Source organism: Carassius carassius, chromosome 7 (genome assembly GCF_963082965.1).
Source record: "Carassius carassius chromosome 7, fCarCar2.1, whole genome shotgun sequence".
Classification (NCBI taxonomy): Eukaryota; Metazoa; Chordata; class Actinopteri; order Cypriniformes; family Cyprinidae; genus Carassius; species Carassius carassius.
The window spans coordinates 29,504,518-29,529,782 of NC_081761.1; the positions used below are offsets into that span (position 1 = coordinate 29,504,518).

At 33.9% G+C, this 25,265-nt stretch overlaps 1 protein-coding gene across 1 annotated transcript in view; it reads right to left on the bottom strand.

Moving 5' to 3' along the window:
• The window catches only part of LOC132143875 (catenin alpha-2-like), a 491,992-nt gene extending 468,237 nt beyond the window's left edge, over window positions 1-23,755 (bottom strand). The window contains exon 1 of the mRNA XM_059554471.1: window positions 23,502-23,755. The gene's annotated coding sequence lies outside the window, so the exon portion shown is untranslated. The remainder of the gene's footprint in view (window positions 1-23,501) is intronic.
• Between the last annotated feature and the right edge of the window lie 1,510 nt (window positions 23,756-25,265).

A 25,265-nucleotide genomic window follows, 5' to 3' on the forward strand; every position in this document is an offset into this window, starting at 1 on the left:
AAAAGTCCCGGTGCTCCAGATGGTCAGTCCGCCCCTGTTACACCATTGTTTCTAAAAGTGTGCACCATATTTTAGGTCAAATACTTGCATTTGGGCTGTTACCAAGCAAATGCAATCAGTATCAACAAAATTGATCATTGCAATGTAGATAAAACAGAAGCTGCATCTGAAGTGCCATTTAGATGTTTTTACACACTGTTTAATGCAGCTCCGTGGAACATGGAATACTTTAACCTGCAGTTACAAATGAATAAATAATGTTTTGATATTTTAAAGATAAAACATTGAAAACTGATGTTTGAAATTATTGAAAAAATGAAAAGGTTCCATTAAATGTGAAATTAAAACCGCCAATAGGTGGCAGCGAGTCACTGTTAATAAGTGAGTCATTGCAATTGAACCGAATCATTTAAACGGTTGATTCATTCAGGAACGAAACACTTTAATGTTGCTCAGACAGGGCCGGCCCTGACCAATTTGCTGCCCTAGGAAAGATTTTACCTGGCGCCCCATGCATCACAGCCCATTTCACCCTGTCATTGTGTTCATGATTTAGCATATATATATATATATATATATATATACATATATATATATATACACACACACACACACACACACACACATTACAGCATAACTGTTTCCAACACTCATAATAAATCATCATATTAGAATGATTTCTAAAGGATCATGTGATAGACCGGATGTCACATGTGACACTGAAGAATGCAGTAATGATGCTGAAAATTCAGCTTTGCATCACAGAAATAAATGATAATTTAAAGTATAATAAATTGAAAACAAATTATTTTAAATTGTAATAATATATCACAATATTACTTTTTTCTGTATTTTTGATCAAATAAATGCAGGCTTGATGAGCAGAAGAAACTTCTTTCAAAAACATTAAAAATAGTAATGTTTCCAAACTTTTGGCCTGTACTGTATCCCCCCAAAACTGCACAACTGTAGAGTAAAACATTAATAAAAAAGTGATAATAAAAAATGCGTCTTAAAACTGACATGATTGTACAAAATCACAGTCTGGGGACTCAGAACTCAGAACAACTGCTAACATTAAGTTTAAGGTAAAAATAACTGCAATGAAATTATAGTATCTTACTCCTACGCAATAAATTGTTCTTTCACTACATCTCTTTACGTCTGTCTTTATCATCTTCTCTTCTTTTTGGCACTGTATCTATCGCAGACTATGCTCATTTATAATGTGTCATGTAAATTCGGCCTTCCGTCACAATCAGGAAACTTTCACCGTGTCTAGAACTGGCGCGAGCTGCCAGGCCCGTTTCTACGAGCTGTGTGTTAACAAAAGCAGTGCTGTCTACATTGGATGCGGCGTCGGGCACGCTACACAACAAATTACCAACAACTGATCGCACTCGATGGGCGGGGGAAGATTGAAGAGCCGGACTTTTTTTTTTTTTTTTTTTGCTTTATTTGGTTGTATTTCGAATTAATGGTTTTTAAATACCCATTGGGCGCGCCCCTGTCTGGTGACAAATGACGTGCACCAAATTTCCAACTTTTTATAGCGTTTCATTGCAAAACAAACTGACAATAGCAGCAATAGTCAAATTACTCTCAGCAGCAATTGCCTCTGGAGCTGAAGCTAATAATGTTTGGCCCTGCTATTTCTGGGAAAGGTAAATGAGCACTGACAGCTAATTTCAGCATTTGTGAGGAAAACTATTTGAGGATTAGTTCACACAAAAATGACAAATCTTTAATTTGCTCATCCTCATGTTATTCCAAACCCATCTGACTTTCTTTCGTCTGTGGAAAATGAAAGTAGGAATTTTGTATTGGTAGCTCTTTTTTTAAAGCAATATTGATAAATGGGACCTTGAGATATCAAGCTTCAAAAAATTACTCTCATGGACCATATGAATACCAAACTATATTACTAGTCTTCTGAAATCATAGCTTTGAGTGAACAAGCTGAAATTTTATTTTTCACTAATAATATTCTTCTCTAGTAAGCCACAATCTCTACAACCAGATCAGTGGGTCATTGAATCGGTTTGAGAATTGATTCTGATTCCCAAACAAATCATTAAGTGAGGTTTGTCAAAAAAAAAAAAAAAAAAAATTTAGATGCACCAAGAAAAGAATCTCGTACAGATTTTTCTGTGAATAATGACTTTAATTTTCTCTGTTCTTAACACAAACCTGTCTTCAAAAGACTTGAAATACAATGCAAAAGTTTAATACAGTGCAAAAAGCATGATACTCTAATTCAAAACAGAACACATTTAATTTTGTTAGATGTTGAAATGAAAATCCCGATGTCATGTTCCTTTGCAATTCAGTAAATTGCTTTAATGCATGAACAGGCAAATAAGATATGTCCTTGGTTTGATTACAGATGTATTGCAGAGATGCCAAAGAGAAATGCCAAAGAGAAAAATATATTTTGAAGATTAATGTTCAGACATGAAATAGGATTACTGCTTCACTCACAGCGCTAAATTTCCCAGCATACTGAGCACAAAAAACAAATGTCTAAAAATTATATTTGGGAGTAGCTGATATTGTTTAAGGCCACAACTAGGCCGAAAATCAATTGCGTTTACAGTCAAAACGCCAACGCACCCATCATAGGGGAATCCTAATAATAATTGAACAAAGTAAAGTGTGCGGTTTTATAGATGTCATTAAATTACTGGTCACGGTGACTTCCACAGTCCTATTGATTTCCCTCAGTAATAGAACTAAATAAGCCAGCCAGGAGGGGAAGTGACCATCAGTCCAATGCTGTGACTGCTGACACCTCAAAAGGAGGTAAATGGGCTCAGCTTGCCTAAAACACCCTGAAGTACGAAGACTGGTGGTCACTTCTGTACCTGAGTGCTTTAAACGCTAATAGTGGAGCTAAAACATTAATTGACCCCCTCATAGATTTTGGCTAAGGTAACCAAAGTTAATTAAGAATGTTAATTAATGTTGAAAATCTCAAAGATACAAGGTCAGGGAAGCATTTGGAAAAAAAAAGTTACTGAATAAAGTTAGAGGAAAAGGACATATCTAAAAGACAAAGGAGGACAGATCAGTGTAATATACTGTGCTTTAACACACACTGAAGAAGTATTTGTGCTATAGAATTTCCCTCAGGGGTGCTGAATGCATGGGAAGAAAATGGAGAAGAGAAAGTATAGGCTATAGCAAAGTAAAAAAAAGAGAGAGAGAAAAGAGAAAGAGAAAAGAAATAAAATTATTGCATCTTATTTTGTACAAAAAGATAGAATGAATCAGGCCTTGTTTACTGGTATTAGGATGTTTTCATCCCGATATCATCACAAGTGAAAGAAGCAAAATATAGGTTAAAAAAACCACTGCCTAAGTCACTGAGTTTTAAATTTTCAAACATTCCCAGTGGTAATCAAAAATCCATGCAACAACTTTGCAACATCTTTCATTGTATAGACGCTAATGTGGTTGAATATCTTCAAATAACCTCAAATGAATAAATAAAAAAATAAAATGAATAGGGATATGCCGGTATCAATTTTTCCTGTTACGATTAATTGCTAATGCTTATCGCGGAATACGGTATTATCACGGTATTGAAATTTAGTTTAAAAAGGTTAAATAACTTAGGTTAAATAACTTTTTTTTCTCTTAACAAAAATAACTGAACATTTAAATACTATAAAGCAATACAGAAAAATATATAAAGTTACAAGTTTTACACAGATTAAAGTGCAAAAGAACTATAAAGACAAATCGGTATCACTTTACAATAAGACTTCATTAGTTAACCTTAGTTAATGCATTAACATTCACAATGAGCAATACCTACATTTGCTACAGGAGTTATTAATCTTTGCGAAAAAAATACAAGTCTTAGTTCATGTTAGCTCATTAAATAACACAGCTTCAACTTTCGATTTTAACAACGTGTTATTAAATATTGGAATACCTAAGATTAATGAATGTTAAGAAGAATTTTTCATTGGCAGTTTGTTAACTAATGAATTAACTTATGAATCCCTAATGTAAAGTGTGAATGAACAATAAAGAATCAAAACTTTTTTAAACGATATCTAGGGCATGTTGGGTCAAAATTAAAATGAAAACAAAAAGAAATAGCCTGTTTAGTCTAAATATTTAAGAAGTTGGCACTGTGATGAACACCATATTGAATCCACAAAATCTGAATGGCTATTTAAAATTATTTACATATGTTTTAGAAAGTAGCGAAGCTGCTTTATGTATGGGGTTTCCAGGGTAAGGGCTGCATTTTCTGCAGTTTATCGCCATCTGCTTGTTTACATCAGAGCGCACACTCTTTCAAGCAGCATACCACAGTGTTGTGAATTTTGACCAGTTGATAGGAAAATTATTCTTAAAATGCATTTCAAACTCGGAATAATTTGTAATATATAATTATTCACGGTATTTAGAAGTGCCCACGATAACAATATTGTGCATATTCATTACCATGATATATCGCATTACCGAATACTGGCACTTGTCTAAAATTTAACATACTGAAGTATTTTTGTAACATGAAAAAAGTGTACCAAAACAGACAATAGACTTTGGAGATTAAAAATGATTGCAAAAAAAAAAAAAAAATCCTTATCCTTTTAATTCACTTCCTAACCTGATCGTTGGTAATCCGTGTAACATGGGTTTGTTCAGTCCAACTGAAGGCATGTCAAGTGTGGCAAAATAAGTTGGTAACAGCAAAATGGGAAAATAAATAAATGTAGTTGGGTTATAAATGAATATTAAAAATAAATATTTTTTTAAGGTAATTCGTTTAAAAATTATTTTAGCTACAACAACAACAAAAACATGTTGAAAGTTAGTCAACTAAATGAGTTTATTTAAATGTAGCTAAAATAAATTGATTGCAACCACTGACCTTAAAAAAAAATTGTAAATTAAAATCTTTTTTTTTCAGTGTGTACCATGGTGCGTTATCAGTAAATTTCAATATTTAACCTGAGCAACTGTTGCTACTCGTGAATTGCAGAATTAAAATAAAAACAATTCTGCAAAACGAAAAAAAAAAAAAAACGTTTTCTTTATTTGATGAGATTATATAAAGTTCCATTTAAGTTGGCAAAATCATTAAAACTTCTATATTATAAATAATAATAATTCTATTATTTACAATAAATATTGTTAGTCCAGAGGAGGAACCCAAAACAAAAATTGATTATACAGAAAATGAGAAAGAAGGGGGGAAAGAGAGGGAGACTGTAAGATGACTTCTACAACGGGTCCTCCATATCCTACAGTGGGATGTTATTTGCAGACGAGAAAGAATGGTACTGAAAAAAGCAGGAGGAACAGATGAAGCTAAAGAAGAGATGGATAAATTGATGCAGTCTAAAAAAGCTTTTGTTGACTAATCACAGTCACACATGCTCGAGAAATAAAACGAGACCAGCCCTTTTCTAGTGCCCTTTAAATTCTTCAGGGAGACGCCATGATAAAACTGTTCAGATAGAAAATAACAGCTTTCTGAATGCTAAAGTGCACTGTAAAATAACTTTTTTCATTTCACAAAATAAAATAGTTAAAACTAAAAAAAGTATCAAATATAAATGTCAAAATGACTTAAAATAAAAAGTTAAAAAATACTTTGTATCAAGTGCTGTTTGCAGTAAAAACATAAAAAACATTAAAAAAAAAAAAAAAAAAAAAAAATTGTGATTTGTTTGTGTTGCTTAAGTTATATCTCGCAGCATCACTGGTTCAGTTAATTCTGCAGCGTTGCAGGCGTCTCCAAACTCACAGGCACCGCTGTTTGCAAACGAGAAGATCAGAGAAGTGGCTTTTTGCTCAGCATCTCTCAGAAAAATATAGACAGTACTGCTGCCTTCTTCTCAGAAAATGCTAATCACTACTTGCAATGCAGACTCTTAAAAACAACTGTGTCTCCAGGTAGATGCTGCCCTTTTGCACTGATCCACCATCACCATGCTGTCCTAAAATTATCCAAGCATATGGTTCTCAGAAGACCAATCACAACGGACAATAAAAAAGCTGTAATGTGTTGGTAGATACATTTACTGTATAATGCAAAAACTTTTTTTTTCCTTAAAAAAATCTGCAGAGATCAAGTGGGAATAGGATAACCATGCGCTAGAAAAAAAAAATCTATACATCTAAACTAGGAAAACTAATATAAAAATATTAGTTTACTGTTCTGAAAATCATTTAAATTGTCCTAATAAGGCATCCACCAGCAAAAATGACAGGCCTTTTAAAAAGTTCTTGTATATTTCTCATTATGCTTTTATCACTAAATCTTGAATTCAAGCTTTTTTTATCAACTCGTTTTCTTTCAGTAAGCACATTTAGTATTTAAAAAAAAACTGAGGTGAATGAACTCAGGTCTATAAGACCTACTATCAGTCAGTTCCAAAAAGACCAAGTTGTATGAGAGCAAAATCAGTAGGTTTCAGTCCAGTGCGATAACATTAACTAGAATTTTCGTAGAAAAGTAATCTCTTGGTGAAGATGACAGGAATACAACATGAGGACGTTAAGCAAAAATGCAATGCTGGATGACAAGGCTTAAAATTACTTTAAAACTTTAAATCAACAAGAACAAAGTTTCTGTCTGAGGCAATTTGTCATTTCTAAGCCTCTGTACTGACCTGACACCAGTTTAATGCTTCCTCTTTTATAAATGTATGAGAATATGTTCAAGACGAGTATAGAGGACAACTTCACACAATGTACTTGGCCACATTAACATTGATTTAAATGGGTGCTTCAAGTCTTTCCATATTAGTCACTGCTAGCATTACTCCCATTACTCAGATTATAGTGCATAAGCATGTAAGTTCATGATGTCAGAAAAGGATAAGTGGGAGTATTCATGAAATTTGCATATGTTCTGTGGCACATGCTCAAGATAATACATTAAAAATATCCTCTTAATTAAATAAAGGTAGAGGCAAGACAAAAACAATGCCTTAGATCTAGGACATTAAAAAGGGCTATTTCTGCCAGGTTCATCTTTTGAAACAAGTCTCATTTCAGCATTACACTTGATATTTCGCAGTATTGTCCTTCGATCTTTTTCTATGCGTCACTGGAAAGTCCCAACTAACATTTAATTGTGACAATAAAAGTTTATTCAAAGGCAATTTCACCTCATTATTTAAAGGTTGTCTGAAAACTTCTTTATGTGCACATTTATAAGCAGATTCACAAACAGAAGAGCAATCAACTTACTGAATTAGTCTGAAACTGCAAACAAATGCTGCTGATAAAATCTAAACAAATGTTTACCATTTCAAATCTGTTTAAAATAAACCAAAGACGGGTCTAGAAATATTTTACTCCTGCAAATTTGAGTAAAATATAGTCTCTGTACATTTAAAAAGCATTTGGACGTTTATACTACTGTTCAAAAGTTTGGGGTTGGTAGGATTTATGCTCTACTATGCTCACAAAGGCTGAATTTATATGATTAAAAATACAGTAAAATAGCAATACTGTGAAATATTTTAAATAAATGTTTTCTATTTAGATATATTTTAAAACTGTATTTTACTTTATATATATAATAATAATAATAATAATAATAATAATACTAATAAAACGTAACATTGTTGTAGAACATTGTTGAGAAACGGCTAATCATTAGCTTGTTCAGAAATAAAAAACTAAACATTAATAATAACTCTTTCTCATTAAATCCTCATTTAAATAAACAAATATTCCAAAATTAGTTTTTTTTTTTATGAGCCCAAATATTCAAATCCAAATATTTGGAAAAACCCCATCCCTACTTCATTCATTTAAAATAAAATAAACATAATAAAAACTCAACAACAACCTGTCAAATGTTTTGCTTTAAATAAACGTGGCAAAGGCACATAAGAAAATGTTTGCACATTCATTCACATACTGCAGATTAATGGATGAATGCACATGTAGAAAGACACACCAACAGATCAGTTTCAAGTGTGGTTTCACAAGACGATGAGCACTGTATAAATGTTGGCACACATTAGAATCAATAGTCTGAACAATGCATTCTAGGATTTTTCCTGTCATTCAGTGCAGTGAGCGGGTGCTTTATTACTGATTGTTTGTCTTAGCAAACAGCCCTTGCCTCAGCCTAGAGACACCATAGCGACCAGATTCACTGAGATCACGCACACAGGGCATCCCAAAGAGCTGACACAGGGAAAATCTGCTCTCCTGGTACTCACTTTACAGCACATTATTTATGTGCAATGCCCATCCATTTGAGTATTATTACAGCAGTTAAAGAATTACTACTTATTTGCTTTTGAGTGAATGCAAGAAGTTGTTGCTATCAGTCTACTGAATATGAAACATAATAAATGCTGTGCATATAGAATATCAGTCTCATATTCCATGGAAACCGAAAGCATGTGACCATTTTAAAGCACTGTTTGACTTACAGGGCTGAGAAAAGCTCTGACATGATTGTGGAGGCTGTAATAGTGTTGCACACCTCCCTGTCAATCAAACGCTCGACTTCTTAATAGAGCCTCACTGTTGCCCTTTCACACCCATTTGGTTTCTGCTTACTGCTACTGTTACAACTCTGTACGGCATGGAAACCTCTACACTGCTAGTGAGCAAATAAAACATTGCTATTATGATCAAGGAAGCCGCCTAAACAGTCAACTCCATTGATTAGATTGGGAACATTCCGGTTTGTGGATTCACTAGTGGTATAAACAGGGTGTCATAATGTAATGCTGACTGCGAGGGACCGGGTGCATTAAAATGTTTTGTTGTTACTTGCTGACTGAGGGGAATCTAGTGCTCACAAGTACTCTTACAAACCCATATCATTATAAGAAATTCAACTAAGAAATGACATGTCTGTTTAGGATTTGTATTATGCAACTTGCAATACACAAACACCCATCAAATCCCACTGACAACATCTGAGAAAACTTTACTTTTGAGTTTGAAGACTGTAGACTGTTAACCATAAATTAATGCAAACTGTCTTGATTTCATGCAAACATTTTTGCTTGGCTGTTGTGAAGATGACAAGATAGCAATGATGCAAGTAAACCATCATAATAGAGATGTAACATGGTACTGTAGATATAACAGTAAAAAGAAATGGATTTCCTCTTAGATCACCATTTTTTTTCCATTGCCTAGTGAATAAATCAATAAAAAAAATCTTCAGTTATGCTATTTGATTATCTGCAATCTCTCGTTGACCAACTGAGACATTTTTATTTATTTATTTTCTCTGTAGGTCCCCACTGGTTACAATGAACAGGAATAAAATACTTATCCACTACAGTTTTGAGGTTCGTTGAGCTATCCAAGGAGAAAAATCACTTAGAGGAAAATAAATGCGATAAAATAAAATAAAAATTGGCTGTTTACCTTAGCATAAGAGCTTATTTTACAATCATAGAGTCACAATATAGAGTTTAGATCAGTTAAACATGCATTATACAAAATGTCTAACAGCTGGCCTTTTTATTTTACATTCAGATACTAGTAAAGCATGTTATTAACAATACACTACACTGTAAAAAAAAAAACCGTAAAAAAACGGTAAATCTCTGGCAACAAAGTTTCCAGACGTATTCCGTCAAATTACAGTAAAAAACTGTTTCTCAAAATTACATGCAATAACCGTAAAAATACAGAAAATATTTTACAGTAAAAAATTATTAAATTACGGTACATCACTGTTGATAATTGTTATTAAACTGTAGAAAAACAGATAAATTATGTAAAAATACACTTAAAAAAACTACTTTTCAGGTTAATCTCTGTAAATTTATGGCTTTTGTTATTTACTTTATGAAGTTACTCTGTCTTTATACAGTAATTTACTTTTAAAATATAGTTTATCTTTATAAAATAACTAAGAAATAATGTATAAAAACATAATAAGCGTGTAAAAATACATTAAAAACAACTACCTTTCAGGTTAATCTCTGTAAATTTATGGCTTTTGTTATTTACTTTATGAAGTTACTCTGTCTTTATACAGTAATTTACTTTTAAAATATAGTTTATCTTTGTAAAATAATTAAGAAATAATGTATAAAAATGTAATAAGCGTGTAAAAATACATTAAAAACAACTACCTTTCAGGTTAATCTCTGTAAATATATGGCTTTTATTAGTTACGTTATGAAGTTACTCTGTCTTTATACAGTAATTTACTTTTAAAATATAGTTTCTGTTTGTAAAATAACTAAGAAATAATGTATAAAAATGTAATAAGCATGTGAAAATACATTAAAAACAACTAGCTGTCAGGTTAATCTCTGTAAATATATGGCTTTTATTAGTTACTTTATTAAGTTGCTCTGTCTTCATACAGTAATTTACTTTTAAAATATAGTTTATCTTTTTAAAATAACTAAGACAAAATGTATTAAAACCCAATAAGTATGTAAAATCGAAGACAAATATCTGTACATATATAGTATTAAGCATTTATTTTGCAGAAATATTTTTTTTTAAAATTGATTAGACAATGGAAAAACAATCATAGTACGTTAAAATACACCAAAAGTAGCTACATTTACACATAATCTCTGTAATTTAAAGGTATTTAGTGGTTGTTTTATGAAACTGCCATGTCTACCTACAATAATTTCATATTAAAATATAGCCATTTTCATGTATAGGAACTAAGAAATGTTTCTCCCAGTAAAATAAAAACAAACTATAAAAATGTAATAGGTACCTTCAATAAAACAGAACAGTCATTTTAGTGAATTGCAAACAAATGTTTAATGTTATAAATGTTAATTGGACAGTAGAAATACAAGCAGAGCATGGGAAAATAGCTACATTGAAAGGCAATATAATTGCAAGGTATTTAGTATTTATCTATACAATTGTCCAATAATGTGTTTTACTGTCAATATATTAGTTTTTACATATCAAAAATAAGGACATATTTAAAGGAATTAAAATATACAATATTTTGAACTCTGCATGGGTACAGTAAATAACGTATTTTCATTATCCATATTATTATAAGCTAAGTTCCTAGCTCCCTACTTCGTTTGCCTGGTAACACAGGGAAGCCCCACCCCTGCATGGGCATTTGCAACAGCTGTTAAACTATGATGAATGCTTTTCAAATGATGCTCACGCTATAATCATAATCACAATCACAACTGGTGACTAGGTTATTGGCTAAACACACTACATAGATATGTACAGTGCTGTTCAGAATTATTTGCCCCCTTGGTAAATACGATCAAAGATGACTGTAAAAAAAAAATCTGCATTGTTTATCCTTTTGATATTTTATTTAAAAAAAAAAAAATCTAACCTTTTATTGAAGTAAAATAATTGAAAGTGGGTCACATTATGAAATAAATGTTTTTCTCAAAACACATTGGGAACAATTATTTGCCCCCTTTTATTAAATACATTTTACAACCTATTTTTTCTAAGATAACAGCTTCTCCTATAATGCCTGATGAGTTTGGAGAGATCAGAGACCATTCCTTCATACAGAATCTCTCCAGATGCTTCAGATTCCCAGATCCATGTTGGCGTTTCTTCTCTTCAGTTCAGCCCACTCATTTTCTATAGGGTTCAGGTCAGGGACTGGGATGGCCACTGCAGAAGCTTCATTTTGTGCTCAGTGACCCGTTTGTGTTGATTTTGATGTGTGTTTTTGGATCACTGTCCTGTTGGAAGATCTAAACATGGCCCATTATAAGATTTCTAGCACAGGCTGTCTGATTTTGATTTCTTATCTGTTGGTATTCGATTGAATCCATGATGCCATATATATGCCTGAACGAGATTTCCAGGACCTCTGGCAGAAAAAAAGCTCTTTTTCGTTTGTTTCATCTGTCCATAGAACATTTGAAAAGTAATTGACACTACTGGAACTTCAAACAAGACGGGCTCTATGGTCAGATGAAACAAAAAATTAGCTTATTTGGCAGCAAACACTTAAGATGAGTTTGGTGCACACAGGGATAAAAAGTACCCCATGTGTACAATGAAATACTCTGCTGTATCTTTAATGCTGTGGGCCTAATTTTCTGCCAGAGGTCCTGGACATTTGGTTCAGATACATGGCATCATGGATTCGATCAAATACCAACAGATAAAAAATCTAAACCTGACAACCTCTGCTAGAAATCTTATAACTGGCCATGTTTGGATCTTCCAGCAGGACAGTGATCCAAAAACAAACATCAAAATCAAAAAAAAACGGGTCACTGAGCACAAAACCAAGCATCTGCAATGGCCATCCCAGTCCCTGACCTGAACCCTATAGAAAATGAGTGGGCTGAACTGAAGAGAAGAAGCGCCAACATGGATCTGGGAATCTGAAGCATCTGGAGAGATTCTGTATGAAGGAATGGTCTCTGATCTCTCCAAACTCATCAGGTATTATAGGAGAAGGGGGCAAATAATTGTTCCCAATGTGTTTTGAGAAAAACATTTATTACATAATGTGATCACCCCCCCCCCCCCCCCCCTTCACACACACACTTTCAATTATTTTACTTCAATGAAAGGTCAGATTTTTGCTAATTTTTTTAATAAAATATCAAGTTTTTTTTTTTTTTTAGTTTAAAAAAAAATATTTTTTACAGCCATCTTTGATCATATTTACCAAGAGGGCAAATCATCAACACTGTATACATCTTTATATATATATATATATATATATATATATATATATATATATATATAGAGAGAGAGAGAGAGAGAGAGAGAGAGAGAGAGAGAGAGAGAGAGAGAGAGAGAGAGAGAAACAAGCATTATCAATTGTTGTGTGCTATTTTGATGGGAACTGTGTTTTTTTTTAAAGACACTACCATGTCAGCTGGTGTTAGCTCCACAAGAGCCAGAAGAATCAATGAATAAATATCTGCTAAATTTATTTTACAAATTAAAAAAGAAGTGATAACGTACAGACACGGGTATGATTAAACTGTGAGCATCATCTCGCAAAGCTACATTTATCATGGTTTTCAAAGATGTGCATACCCATACAGTACAGTAGGAGAGGGCTTCCTGCATTACCAGACAGATGGAGCAAGGAGTAGTGAACTTCTGTTTTTTAAAGCAGATATTTTCTTGGTCCAGAGTTCAAAATACCTTTTAAAGGTTTAGCTAAACCAAAAACTAAACTGCTGTCATTAAAGGAGAACTCCGGTCAATTTTAACATTGAGCTAAGTTTTTTGTAAATATGGAGTGCTGTCAGTACAGAGAACAACGACCTACACCGTGTTATCCTACAGTAATTGATCGTCGAACACATACGATCCAATATTCCAAACATATTTTTATTTTTTTCCACAAAAAACGATTTGTCGTGGTTATGTAATAGTAATGACTATGTAGAAACATAGATCGTTTTTTCGTGGAAAAAATAAAAATACGTTTGTAATATTGGATCCTATGAGTTGGACAATCGTCTACTGTGGGCTTCACTGGAAAACAGGAAGTAAACAGAGGTATGTGCGCTGGCTGAATCACTTTTATGCATATCTTTCACATCTACTGCAGTCAGATTCACCGTGTTCACTCTGAAGGAATCACTTCACATGACTGGGCACTTGTAATGACACATCGAGGATGTTAAGAGGCTAAAAGCAGCTTTAAAACTTGCCCCGTTTAAGTCAACAGGGTGCAAATTTTAAAAAGAGGATAACACGGTGTAGGCAACACCGATTTTTGTCGTTGTTCTTAGTACTGACAGCACTACAAATTTACAAAAAAATGAGCTCAGTGTTAAAATTGACCGGAGTTCTCTTTTAATTACTCTCCCTCATGTCGTTCCAATCCCGTAAGACTTTCGTTCATCTTCAGAACACAAATCAAGGTATTTTTAATGAAGTCCAAGAGCTTTCTGTCCCTCCATTGACAGCCTAAGTAACTGAAACTTTCAAGACCCAGAAATGTAGTAAATACATCATTAAAGTAGATCATGTGACTCCAGTGCTTCAATCTTCATTTTTTGAAGTAGTTTCAACTACTTAGGCTGTCAATGGAGGGACAGAAAGCTCTCGGACTCCATTAAAAATACCTTCATTTGTGTTCTGAAGATGAACGAAGATCTGACAGGTTTGGAACGATATGAGGGAGAGAAATTAATGACAGAAGTTTTGTTTTTGGGTGAACTATCGCTTTAATAAGTGGCTACATTCAAAGAAACATTTCTGTATATTTACACAATCGGACATTATTATCAAGGAATAGTTCACCCAAAAATGAAAATTCTCTTATGTATTACTCACCCTCATGCCATCCAAGATATATGTTTTTCTTTCTTCAGCAGATCACTTTATTTGATTTTTAGAAAAAAAAAAAAAAATCAAAATTTCTGATAACTTACTTACCCTCAGAACACAAGGGTGTCTCCTCAAGAAATGAATGCAAGTGAGAGTAGTCCAACGTTTTGGATGGTCCAAAATACATATATAGGATGCATCAAAATAATCCACACGACTCCAGTCGACAAATAAGTCTTCTGAACTGAAACAATTGATCATTTATTAAATTATCTAAATCATTATTGATTTAGAAACAAAACAATATTTGTGACACGTGGCTGAGTGTGCATCACAGACCAGATTCAGAAATAAGCATTTGCAGTTTAAAAGAACATAACTAATGTTTTGTTTGTAAAAATGTTCAATTGTTTCAGTTCAGAAGACTTATCGACTGGAGTCATGTGGATTATTTTGATGCACCTAAATATGTATTTTGGACCATTGCAAAACGATGGACTACTATTTCTTGCATTAATTTCAGGAGGACATCTGTTTTAAATTCTGTAAATTCTGATGAAGACAGAAACCCGATTACATCTTGGATGACCTGAGGGTGAGTATATTACCAGAACATTTTCATTTTTGGGTGAACTATTCCTTTAATATTTGGACTTATGTTATGGCCACTAAACTCCACAAACTTCAATAAAGTTGTATGTAACAGTAATGTACTGTTTCAATAGCACTTCAGGGGGAGATGCCCAGTCCTGATGTTATTTAACCTTAAAGGAACACTCCACCGTTTTTTGAAATAGGGGTTATTCACCGTCTCCCCTAGATTTAGATAGGTGTGCAAAAGCATTTTTGTCTCAGTGCATGCATTAACTTAGTCTGGCAAAGCTGCCGCTAGCTTAGCTTAGCATAGTGAATGGAATCCTATGTTGCCAGATAGAATGTCGAGAATAAAAGTGAACCAAAAAAAAAAAAAAAAAAAACTTACGAAATTACTTCTTGTGGGCTGCATATTCCCAACGAGTACAAATAGCAATGCAGATTAAGACTAGGCGATTTCCTAGGCAGATTTTGACTTGGGACTATATTGGGGGGAAGCACGGGCGAAGCACTGCTACTTGGGCGCATGCATGATATCTCTGCGCCCAAGTAGCAGTGCTTCGCCTGTTAGAGAGTTAAGTTTTTTTTTTTTTTTGGTTCACTTTTATTCTCGACATGCTAACCGGAAAGATAGGATTCCATTCACTATGCTAAGCTAAGCTAGTGGCAGCTTTGCCAGACCAAGTTAATGCATGCACTGAGACAAAAATGCTTTTGCACACCTATCTAAATCTAGGGGAGACGGTGAATAACCCCTATTTCAAAAAAACGGTGGAGTGTTCCTTTAAGACAAAGTAATGAATATGTCATCAGACTGTGACTTTAGAAATCTTTGCATTTAGACAAGATAAAACTTTAGTCATGAAAGTAACAGGGGCTATGACTGTGTTTAAAGAAATAGTTCACCCAAAACTTACTGCCAGCATTTATCTAAACAACTGCAGTAAATTGAGTCCAGCTTCACTTTCAAAAAGGACAACAAATGTCTATAAAATGTCTATATAATGAAGATTTGTCCATCTTTGATACAGATTTCAGATTAAAAACAGTCCCCTCTTTCCACACCTGTGTTCCCATGGTCATCTGCTGCAGATCACCACAAGCACAGGTTTTTCTATAACCTGAAATCACAAAAGAAATAAATATTTTAAAATAGTTTTTACATTTAGGGTACCATGAATAACCCTTGCATAGTGCACATTTAAAGTGTAATGGATTAGTTTAAGCATTCTTTAAAATTTCCAAACTCATTATGGAGGAAACACTTAACCTGTTAATTATGATTGATATTAAAGTGTTAGTTCACCCAAAAATGAAAATTCTGTCATTAATTACTCTCCCTCATGTTGTTCCAACCCCGTAAGACTTTCGTTCATCTTCGGGACACAAACTAAGATATTTTTGATTAAATCTGAGAGCTTTCTGTCCCTCCATAGATCACTTAGAAGCCTATGGAGGAGTGACACAGCTCTCAAATTTCATCAAAAATATCTTCATTTGTGTTCCGAAGATGAACAAAAGTCTTACGGGGTTGGAACAACATGAGGGTGAGAAATTACTGACAGAATTTTCAGTTTTGGATGAACTAACCCTTTAATGTTTGAACATGCAATACATAAACTGCGATCTGATTTTCAAATAGAATGTTGAAAGTGACATTTTGATGAATTTATATGATTTTATTTTTCTAAAATAAAATGTTTACTGTACTCTTATGATATAAGTATGATATAAATAATGTAATAATCTGACCTGGAGTAATTCAATTTGCCAAGTAGCAAATTTTCTAAAACAGTCCCCTCTTTCCATACACACCTGGGTTGCCATTGTCATCTGCTGTAGATCCACAAGCACAAGCTTTTCCACATAACCTGAAATCACAAAATCAAATAAATATTTTAAAATACTTTACATTTAGGGGGTTAGGGCTACCCCTAACCATGAATAACCCTTGCACAGTGCACATTTAAAGTGTAATGGATTAGTTTAAGCATTCTTTAAAATGTTCAAACTCATAATGGAGGAAACACATATTATCCTGTTATTACTGTATGATTGATATATTAAGGTTTGAACATGCAATACAGACACTGCGATCTGATTTTCATATAGAATGTCGAAAGTGACATTTTGGTGAAATTATGATTTTATTTTTCTAAAATAAAATGTTTACTGTACTCTTATGATAGGAAATAACATAATTATTTGACCTGATGCCAGTCAGCCTGTTCAATAGAAAATTAACCTACTAACGTTACATGACAAAAACTATGACGAAAATTACTCAACGAAATTAACGCTAGAACGATATGAAACCTGATCAGGAAAGGCTAATAGTAACGTTGCATTTTTTGGCTGCTATGTTATTTTAGGTAAATGTATAGGAAGCAACGTTATATACTTGATTTAGCTGCATCATATACCTAGGGGTGTAACGATCCATCGATCTGGATCAATGCATACTTTTTATATTGAAATGAGAACACTCTTACCTTCATTCGAAACGTGGAAGAAAACATTATATTCCTTTTTCCAAAATGCCAATGCAGATCCATGATAATGATGGCTCACCTTAAAACAATGAATTGAAAACACCCGCGCTAACCCGCTGAGAAGACATCTCTGGCAACCGTTTGTCATTTTTCAAACTTGTTCTGTTACGACACATTAGACTTGGTGGTCGTTGTGGGCGGGACTAAGAGGACACGGAATTGGCGGCAAATTTGAATCTGCGTCGCGCGCGCACACACACACACACACATACACACACAAACAACAATATGCATCTGAATAAAGTGTGCTGTTGAATAAAAGTTTGAATGTTAAATAGTTTTATGGAGTTGAAATTATAATAATGTTATTTTCATTATTCTGTGGAAATATTTTGATCTTCAAAATGCAGAAATCATTCTCTGAATAGGCAACAAAAGTTACAATCACACACACACACACACACACACATGTATGTATGTATATGTATATGTATATATATGAATGACACATTGCTGGTAAATGGTAAATGGTAAAAAAGACAATGTGTATGTTCATTTGTATATGTACCTGCCTAATTTTGCTCTCATGCATTTGTTGGTGTTTTTCTGTGCACTTGTAAAACGTATCTGCAAAATTCCACAAGGAAAGTTTCTGTTGGTGCTTCTCCCAACAGGTATGACTGTGTTGGCCCCATACTTCACCACCATATCCACCCTATTTTTCAACACGGAAGAAGCTTTTCATACGAGATATTTTCATGTATGACAGTATGAGACTTCAGTTTCATTAGTCACTAGGTAGAACAACTTGAAAAATAAAAAGGGTGTAGTAAACAGTAAATTACTTGTGCTATATGATTATCATGTGTTTATGATTATGATAATATTAAATGAATATGGTAACAAATATTAGTAATAAACTGTTTTTCTTCAGATGTATTGATGACACCCAGAAGTCTCACACAAGTTCAAAAATGGCTGCGCCCATTGTTATGTCAGAAATAAGATGGATAACACAATGGGCTGGATGACATGTAATATTTTTACGTTAACAATAGAAGTGTTTGCTACTAGGTTATTGCTAAGCATTTAATAGTGGTTCAGATGTTAATTGGTGATTGCTCTGTGATTTCAAGTGGTTGCCAATAGCAAGGATGGTGAATGTGATTTCACCAAGTAGAACTTGTTCCTGGATCAACTTCCTTGTTTGTCCTGGAACAACATTCCAATCTACTAAACAGATTTTAGGGATAAATTTAAAATTAATATCAAGTATTAAGACTATGGGTTAAGACTATGTTTTTATGACAGGATGTTGTTCCAGGATCACCAAAGGTGATGATCTACTGTAGGTACACGTCTTACTTTGCAAAATCACCTCAACCATCACAGGAGATACCATAACAACTATTTTCTCTCTCTCTCTTTAATGTTTTTTTTTTTTTCCTCAGAGCACAATGTCCCTTTGATAAACACTATCACAGCTGTGGCAATGTCACTGTATTAAATAATTTAACTATTTATGAAAATGAATTGTAAACACAAAATGCTATTTTTACAGGGTACAGTGACTCTAGTTGCAGCTCCAAAAACTAAATAAATTCATAAAGTCAAGTTGTATACAAGCAGCACAAAATAAAAAATAAGTGGATTCGATTAAGTCATGTTTTAGCAGTATTGCGACAGGAGCAAAACTCTAATTTATGTTTAAATGCAGACGCAATATATTTTATATATAATTACGTTTGCTTGTACTTCGCCACCTATTCGGTAAAGGAACATCAACGAAAAACAACGCAACGCGGGCCCGCTCAGTCACAGTCACACTTGGCCAACAGGTGAGCATGAGCAAACATCTTTTTCTCGACCTTAGGCATTTCATGTGCAATTGTATGTTTGGTTACATATATACAATATTCAAGTAATTTCACTGTCTCTCCTATGTGCGCTGAAGTTTGATTTGATAAAGTTAGCAAACTGGCTAAACTTTACTTTTTGCATATAAAACTGCACAGTTGCGTCAGGGTTAACTTATCTGTATGAAAATTACATGCGGCACTTGTTCTGAATGTAATAAATACATGCTTTGGTAACAATATATTGCTAGATTTTCTGTGTGGTTGTAATAGGCTACTCCTGAAGAGAAGTGTTAAGTTTTAAAGAACTGCGCTGATGCGATGGCTTTATTATCCGTGTATTGATCATGGATGGATAATAAAAAAATATACACAGAACAAAAATACAGTACATTACAATCTTTATACATTCACAATTCCTTTTGCATAGTGATGAGTGATTTAACATATACAACCACACTCAAGGTAATCCAATAACCACTTATAACCTCTTATTTTCACACTCGCTACACTTCGTGCTTAACGTTACTTGCTTCGGTCCACGTGCGGCAACTGCGCATTCTAAATCTACATATTAGCACTGGAAATTGACTTGTTAAGAAAAAGTGAATAAAGTTCTCTACAATATACACGCTATTCTGTGTTAAAATTTATAATAATTATTTAAAAATTTTTATAGCTCACAGTTTAGTTTGTAATATGAAATGGCTAATGTCTTTACATGCCGTTTCTGTGGCCTTTCGCTAAAATCTGTAAAAGGTTATGTAGATCATCAAGACTCAGAAATGTAGTAAATACATCATTAAAGTAGATCATGTGACTCCAGTGCTTCAATCTTCATTTTTTTAAGCAAAAAATGAAAACAGCAAAAATAACGACTTTATTCAACCATTTCTTCACTTCCGACTTTATGGCAAGCGCTTTTAACATGTAATCATTCACAGGATATGAATTATTGATTTATTGATTATTGATTTTAGAAATGATTGATTTCTGCATGTAAGGGGGAGTAAATTAAGCTAAGCTATTGTGCACGTGTCAAACCTGTCTGCACACACAGTCAAATGGAGTATACTTTGGTACAGGGTTCGACTGGACGCATACGCTGAGCCTTCACGTCAAACTTTACTATACTTTGGGCTTCAGACATTACTTATTTCAGTAAGATTGAACCTAGTCTTGTAAGGCAGATGTTTTAGCTTGTACATATTGCTAATCTTTCTAATAAACCGTCTGTACTTCTCATCTCCTGACTCCTGTACTGGATGCCATTTTTTTCTCACAAGTTGTTATGTTTTCTAGAGACCCAAGGAGGATTATGTGCATGGGAGCGGCAGTTGGCCTGTCTGAGAAAACCTCTGGAATCTCAAGTCTCACAGACATATAAAAAGTCCACTGGCACTGTTCTTCATTATCTTCTAGTCATCTATCACATATTTTCCTTCTGACCTCTTCCTCACACACAGTTTGTAATGTTAAAGGAGAATTTTAACATTTACCTCTGTTGTTTGTAAATTTGTAGTGCTGTCAGTACAGAGAACAACGAAAACAATCAGTGTTGCCTACACCGTGTTATCCTCTTTTTAAAATATGCACCCACTTGACTAAAATGGGGCAAGTTTTAAAGCTGCTTTTAGCCTCTTAACATCCTCGATGTGTCATTACAAGTGCCCAGTCATGTGAAGTGATTCCTTCAGAGTGAACACGGTGAATCTGACTGCAGTAGATGTGAAAGATATGCATAAAAGTGATTCAGCCAGCGCACATACCTCTGTTTACTTCCTGTTTTCCGGTGAAGTCCACAGTAATCGATTGTCGAACTCATAAAATCCAATATTCCAAAACGTATTTTTATTTTTTTCTACAAAATAATAATCACGGCAAAAAAATTTTTTTTGGGAAAAAATAAAAATACGTTTTGGAATATTGGATCATATGAGTCTGACATCGACTACTGTGGGCTTCACTGAAAAACAGGAAGTAAACAGAGGTATGTGCACTGGCTGAATCACTTTTATGCATATCTTTCACATCTACTGCAGTCAGATTCACCGTGTTCACTCTGAAGGAATCACTTCACATGACTGGGCACTTGTAATGACACATCGAGGATGTTAAGAGGCTAAAAGCAGCTTTAAAACTTGCCCCGTTTAAGTCAACAGGGTGCAAATTTTAAAAAGAGGATAACACGGTGTACTGTAGGCAACACCGATTTTTTTCGTTGTTCTTAGTACTGACAGCACTACAAATTTACAAACAACAGAGGTAAATGTTAAAATTGACCGGAGTTCTCCTTTAACATTCCAAGGTTTTAGAATTCTACATTACATGTTAGCACAGTAAACAAGAGATGATCTGTTCAAAAATGTTACCATCACATTTGATGCTGGCGTAATACAATGTTTTTGTAATAATGAATAAAATATGTTATAAATATGGAGTTTCTGATTCTAATTTCTGAAAAATTGTAATGCAGGTTTGTTGATATTGTAGGCATTAAAAATCACTGAAGGAACCATGGACCACAAAAAGTTAAGCTTGAATTTTGATCCAGGAGACATGGGCATTTCTTTCCTGCCAGGGCATGGTAAAACCCTAAATAGACCACATTTTAATTTTTAATGATAATTATAAATATAGCTGCAAGCAGTGTAAAGCATTTTAATTCCGCTATAATGTGCTTAATCAAAATGAAGTAATTTTACATTAATTTCTGTCTTAAACAGGAAAATAATCTATAAAACATTAACAGTTATTTTATGTAAAACTACATTTTTAATCTGTAAAAATAGTATGAATTACCTTTAAAAAACATAATTTTGATGTAATTGTTAATTACAAGGAATTACTGTAATTTTAATTGTAAAACTTTAAATTACAGCAAATATCTGTAAAACAACAGCATTTTACTCTTTAATGAAAAAAAGGGGAAATTCTGTAAAAAAATACAGAACATTACCTGTAAAATAACGTTTTTTTTTTACAGTGTACAGATATATCTGATAGCAGATGGCATGCTTTATCATCACACTCACCAAAATGCCGTGAAAAACACAAGCCACACCAACAAACAATAGACTACAATTTATAAAAATGCCCCTCCACATTTTGTTATGTGTTGCATTAAATGTTCTCTTTAAAGTCAGTGAATTCTGATATGAATGGCTGGCATTGTTTCTTTTTGATGATCAGTAAAAAAAAAACATCTCCATATCGTTTCTTAGTGTCGCTATCATTAGCTGCAATGTGGACTATATTCTCACAGAATTAGAAGGTTAATTGAAGCGTTATAGTTATCATTAAGCCTATAGTTATCCTTGTAGTGTAAAAGAACCTTAGTGTCTTTTTGGCAACAAGTGAAAACGTGTTTTGATTTGTAAATATTTTTTGAAATAATAAAAGCTCTGAATGTCATTTTGAAATACATATACAATTCATCAACCTTCTGTTCGATAGCTTTTGGGGTTTGAAGTTAATTCAGTCGGGATCTGACACACCTGCCAAAAAAAAAAAAAAACCGCAGCCTGCAACTGGAATAGGCTATTAGACATAAATTTGATGACAAGCATTGCTACGTTTTCTTTCTTTCTTTCTTTCTTAGAGAACCATATATCCTCATAAAGAAAAAAAAAATAATAGATAGAAAATTGTATAAATACGAAAATCGATTCCAGGCCAAATACCATTTTATATTAAAAATAAAGTTAATTTACTGGGTTTCATCCAGCATCAAGAACCAACAAAATATCTCAATGCCATTAAGTCCAAAGTTGTATCTTATTACAAAACTTTCATATTTACTTCTTATAGACCTACATATCCTAAAAGCCTTTTCAACATATCATTTAAATATAAAATCGTGCACAACAGTAATTGCAGACAAAGGATAACGGGACATTAAATACGGGAGGCGCTCCGACAATGAGGATGGACAGACGCTATTATTATTAGGCTACAATACAATTCACCAAAACAACGCCCGTTACCACGCGGAATGTTTTTTTTTTTTTTTTTGTTAAAAAGCAAACCTTTATTTATCATAATATCAGCTGATTAGCCGGTATGCTAGCAGGCTGCAGATGGGAGGCACTGGCCATCACCTCGGTGCTGGAATAACTGTAGATTGTAGGCTACGGTTGAGGGATGCAGACAGTCGCTTCAGGGGATTTACCTATGTATCTTTCATTTGATATCTGAATTTTATTTTATTTTTCCCCTACTTTAAATCCTTATAATCAGCACAATAAGGCTAGGATGCACAAGCCTCGCCTTTCTGACACATCTAATAACGGTTTGATTGTTCCAAAGTGGCTTCCATAGATCTTACCTTCAGTGATGACAGCCCCGGTGCAGGAACAAAACACTTCCGATGAAATACGATGCTGTGATTTATTTCCGAACGAGCGGTTTTCCAAGCCTAGCCAGTAAGTTTAAACAGCCCAGAAAATCCGCCGGCTCGCCTCTGAAGTGATGGAAGCAGAATGAATCCACGCGTTGCTGTGGGTATCTAGGAAATGCTCGTCTCTCTGCCGCTCCCTGCCAAATAATGACCCCTCCCACCGAATCCCAGCCACACACACGACAGGTGCTGAGTATGCGCGCTCCCTTCTTGCTAAATAGTGAGCCTTTACTGCGCCTGTCCTGTAAACGCAACGAGAGAAAGAGCGCATCCTGGGATGGGCGGGGCGATGATGCTGCTTCGCATCTTTGTTAAACAGTGATGCTCAGCTGGAGAACGGAGCGCGTGCTCAGTCATGTGTGCTTGTTGGGTGTCCACGACTGTTTAGAATTGTGTATTTATTTATTTTTTTCTGTGTGTTTGTGTGTGTAAAGGGTATATTACAAAGCCAGTCTTGAATATGGATTTCTTTTTCGAAATTATATGATTATAATATAATTTATTGTAATTAAAAGTTAAATAATAATAATAATAAAATAAAAATAAACAAAAAAATGTATTTGCTCATAATTAATAATCAACAGTTGTTGTTTTCTCTCTCTCTCTTCCTTTTTTCTTTTGTTTTTAATGATCAAAAAAGATTAACACACTAATATTTTTATAGCTGGGTGGCCGATTTAATGCTAATATACAATGTATTGTAGGCCTATGGCCTAATTTTAAATAAATTAATATCAGTATAGTCAATATTTATCGCAATTGAAATAATTATTGAGTTTATCAGAACTGACATTTTACAAAATGAATAACTAAAAATTTACTGAAAGCACAAAATGTGCAACTGGGCTCATTGTGAAAATGACTATTATTAATCGGCTAATCGGCTACACTTTTGACGAAGCTGATAATCTCAAGATCAAAGAAACTAAGTTTTTCCCTGTTGACAGTCTTTCTTTTAATTGAATGCTGATGTTTCATTTAATCAAATCAATAAAAATAAAAGATAAAAGATTGCTGTAAGTTTCTTTTAGTGGTTGAATACTGTACAAGAAACTGCCATTGTATAGAGCTGAGAGAGGATTATGCAAAAACATTACTTTGGGGACATGGGAATGAGTAAATAATTTTGTTTGTGTGTGTGTGTGTGTGTGTGTGTGTGTGTGTGTGTGTGTGTGTGTGTGTGTGTGTGTGTGTGTGTGTGTGTGTGTGTGTGTGTGTGTGTGTGTGTGTGTGTGTGTGTGTGTGTGTGAATACAAGCTCTCTGACTCTCTGACCCTGGTGAACCCAGGGTTGTGGGCATCATTATTCTTTCGGCCGTATGTTCACCATGCTGTGCCATGCTGTGTCAGTCACACTTCATAAGGCTGTCAGGACCACAGGGACAGAAATATTCATAACAATGCCACACAAATCCTGACCAGCTCTCGACAATGATAAAAGCAGTATTCCAATTTGATTATATTATAATACTAAATGTGATTTCTCTAAAGAAAAAAAAAGGCTTAAGGGACTGAAAGGGCTTACACAACTTTAATAGTGTAACAACAGCCTGTTTGTTTGCTTTTTTTTTTTTTTTTTTTTTTTTTTTGCTGATACGCACACTTCCAGCTTGCCAGAGATTGGCAGTATGCATAATAAATGTGCTGAATAAGTGAGAGGTTCACGTATTCATAAAGCTATAGTAAGCGAGTA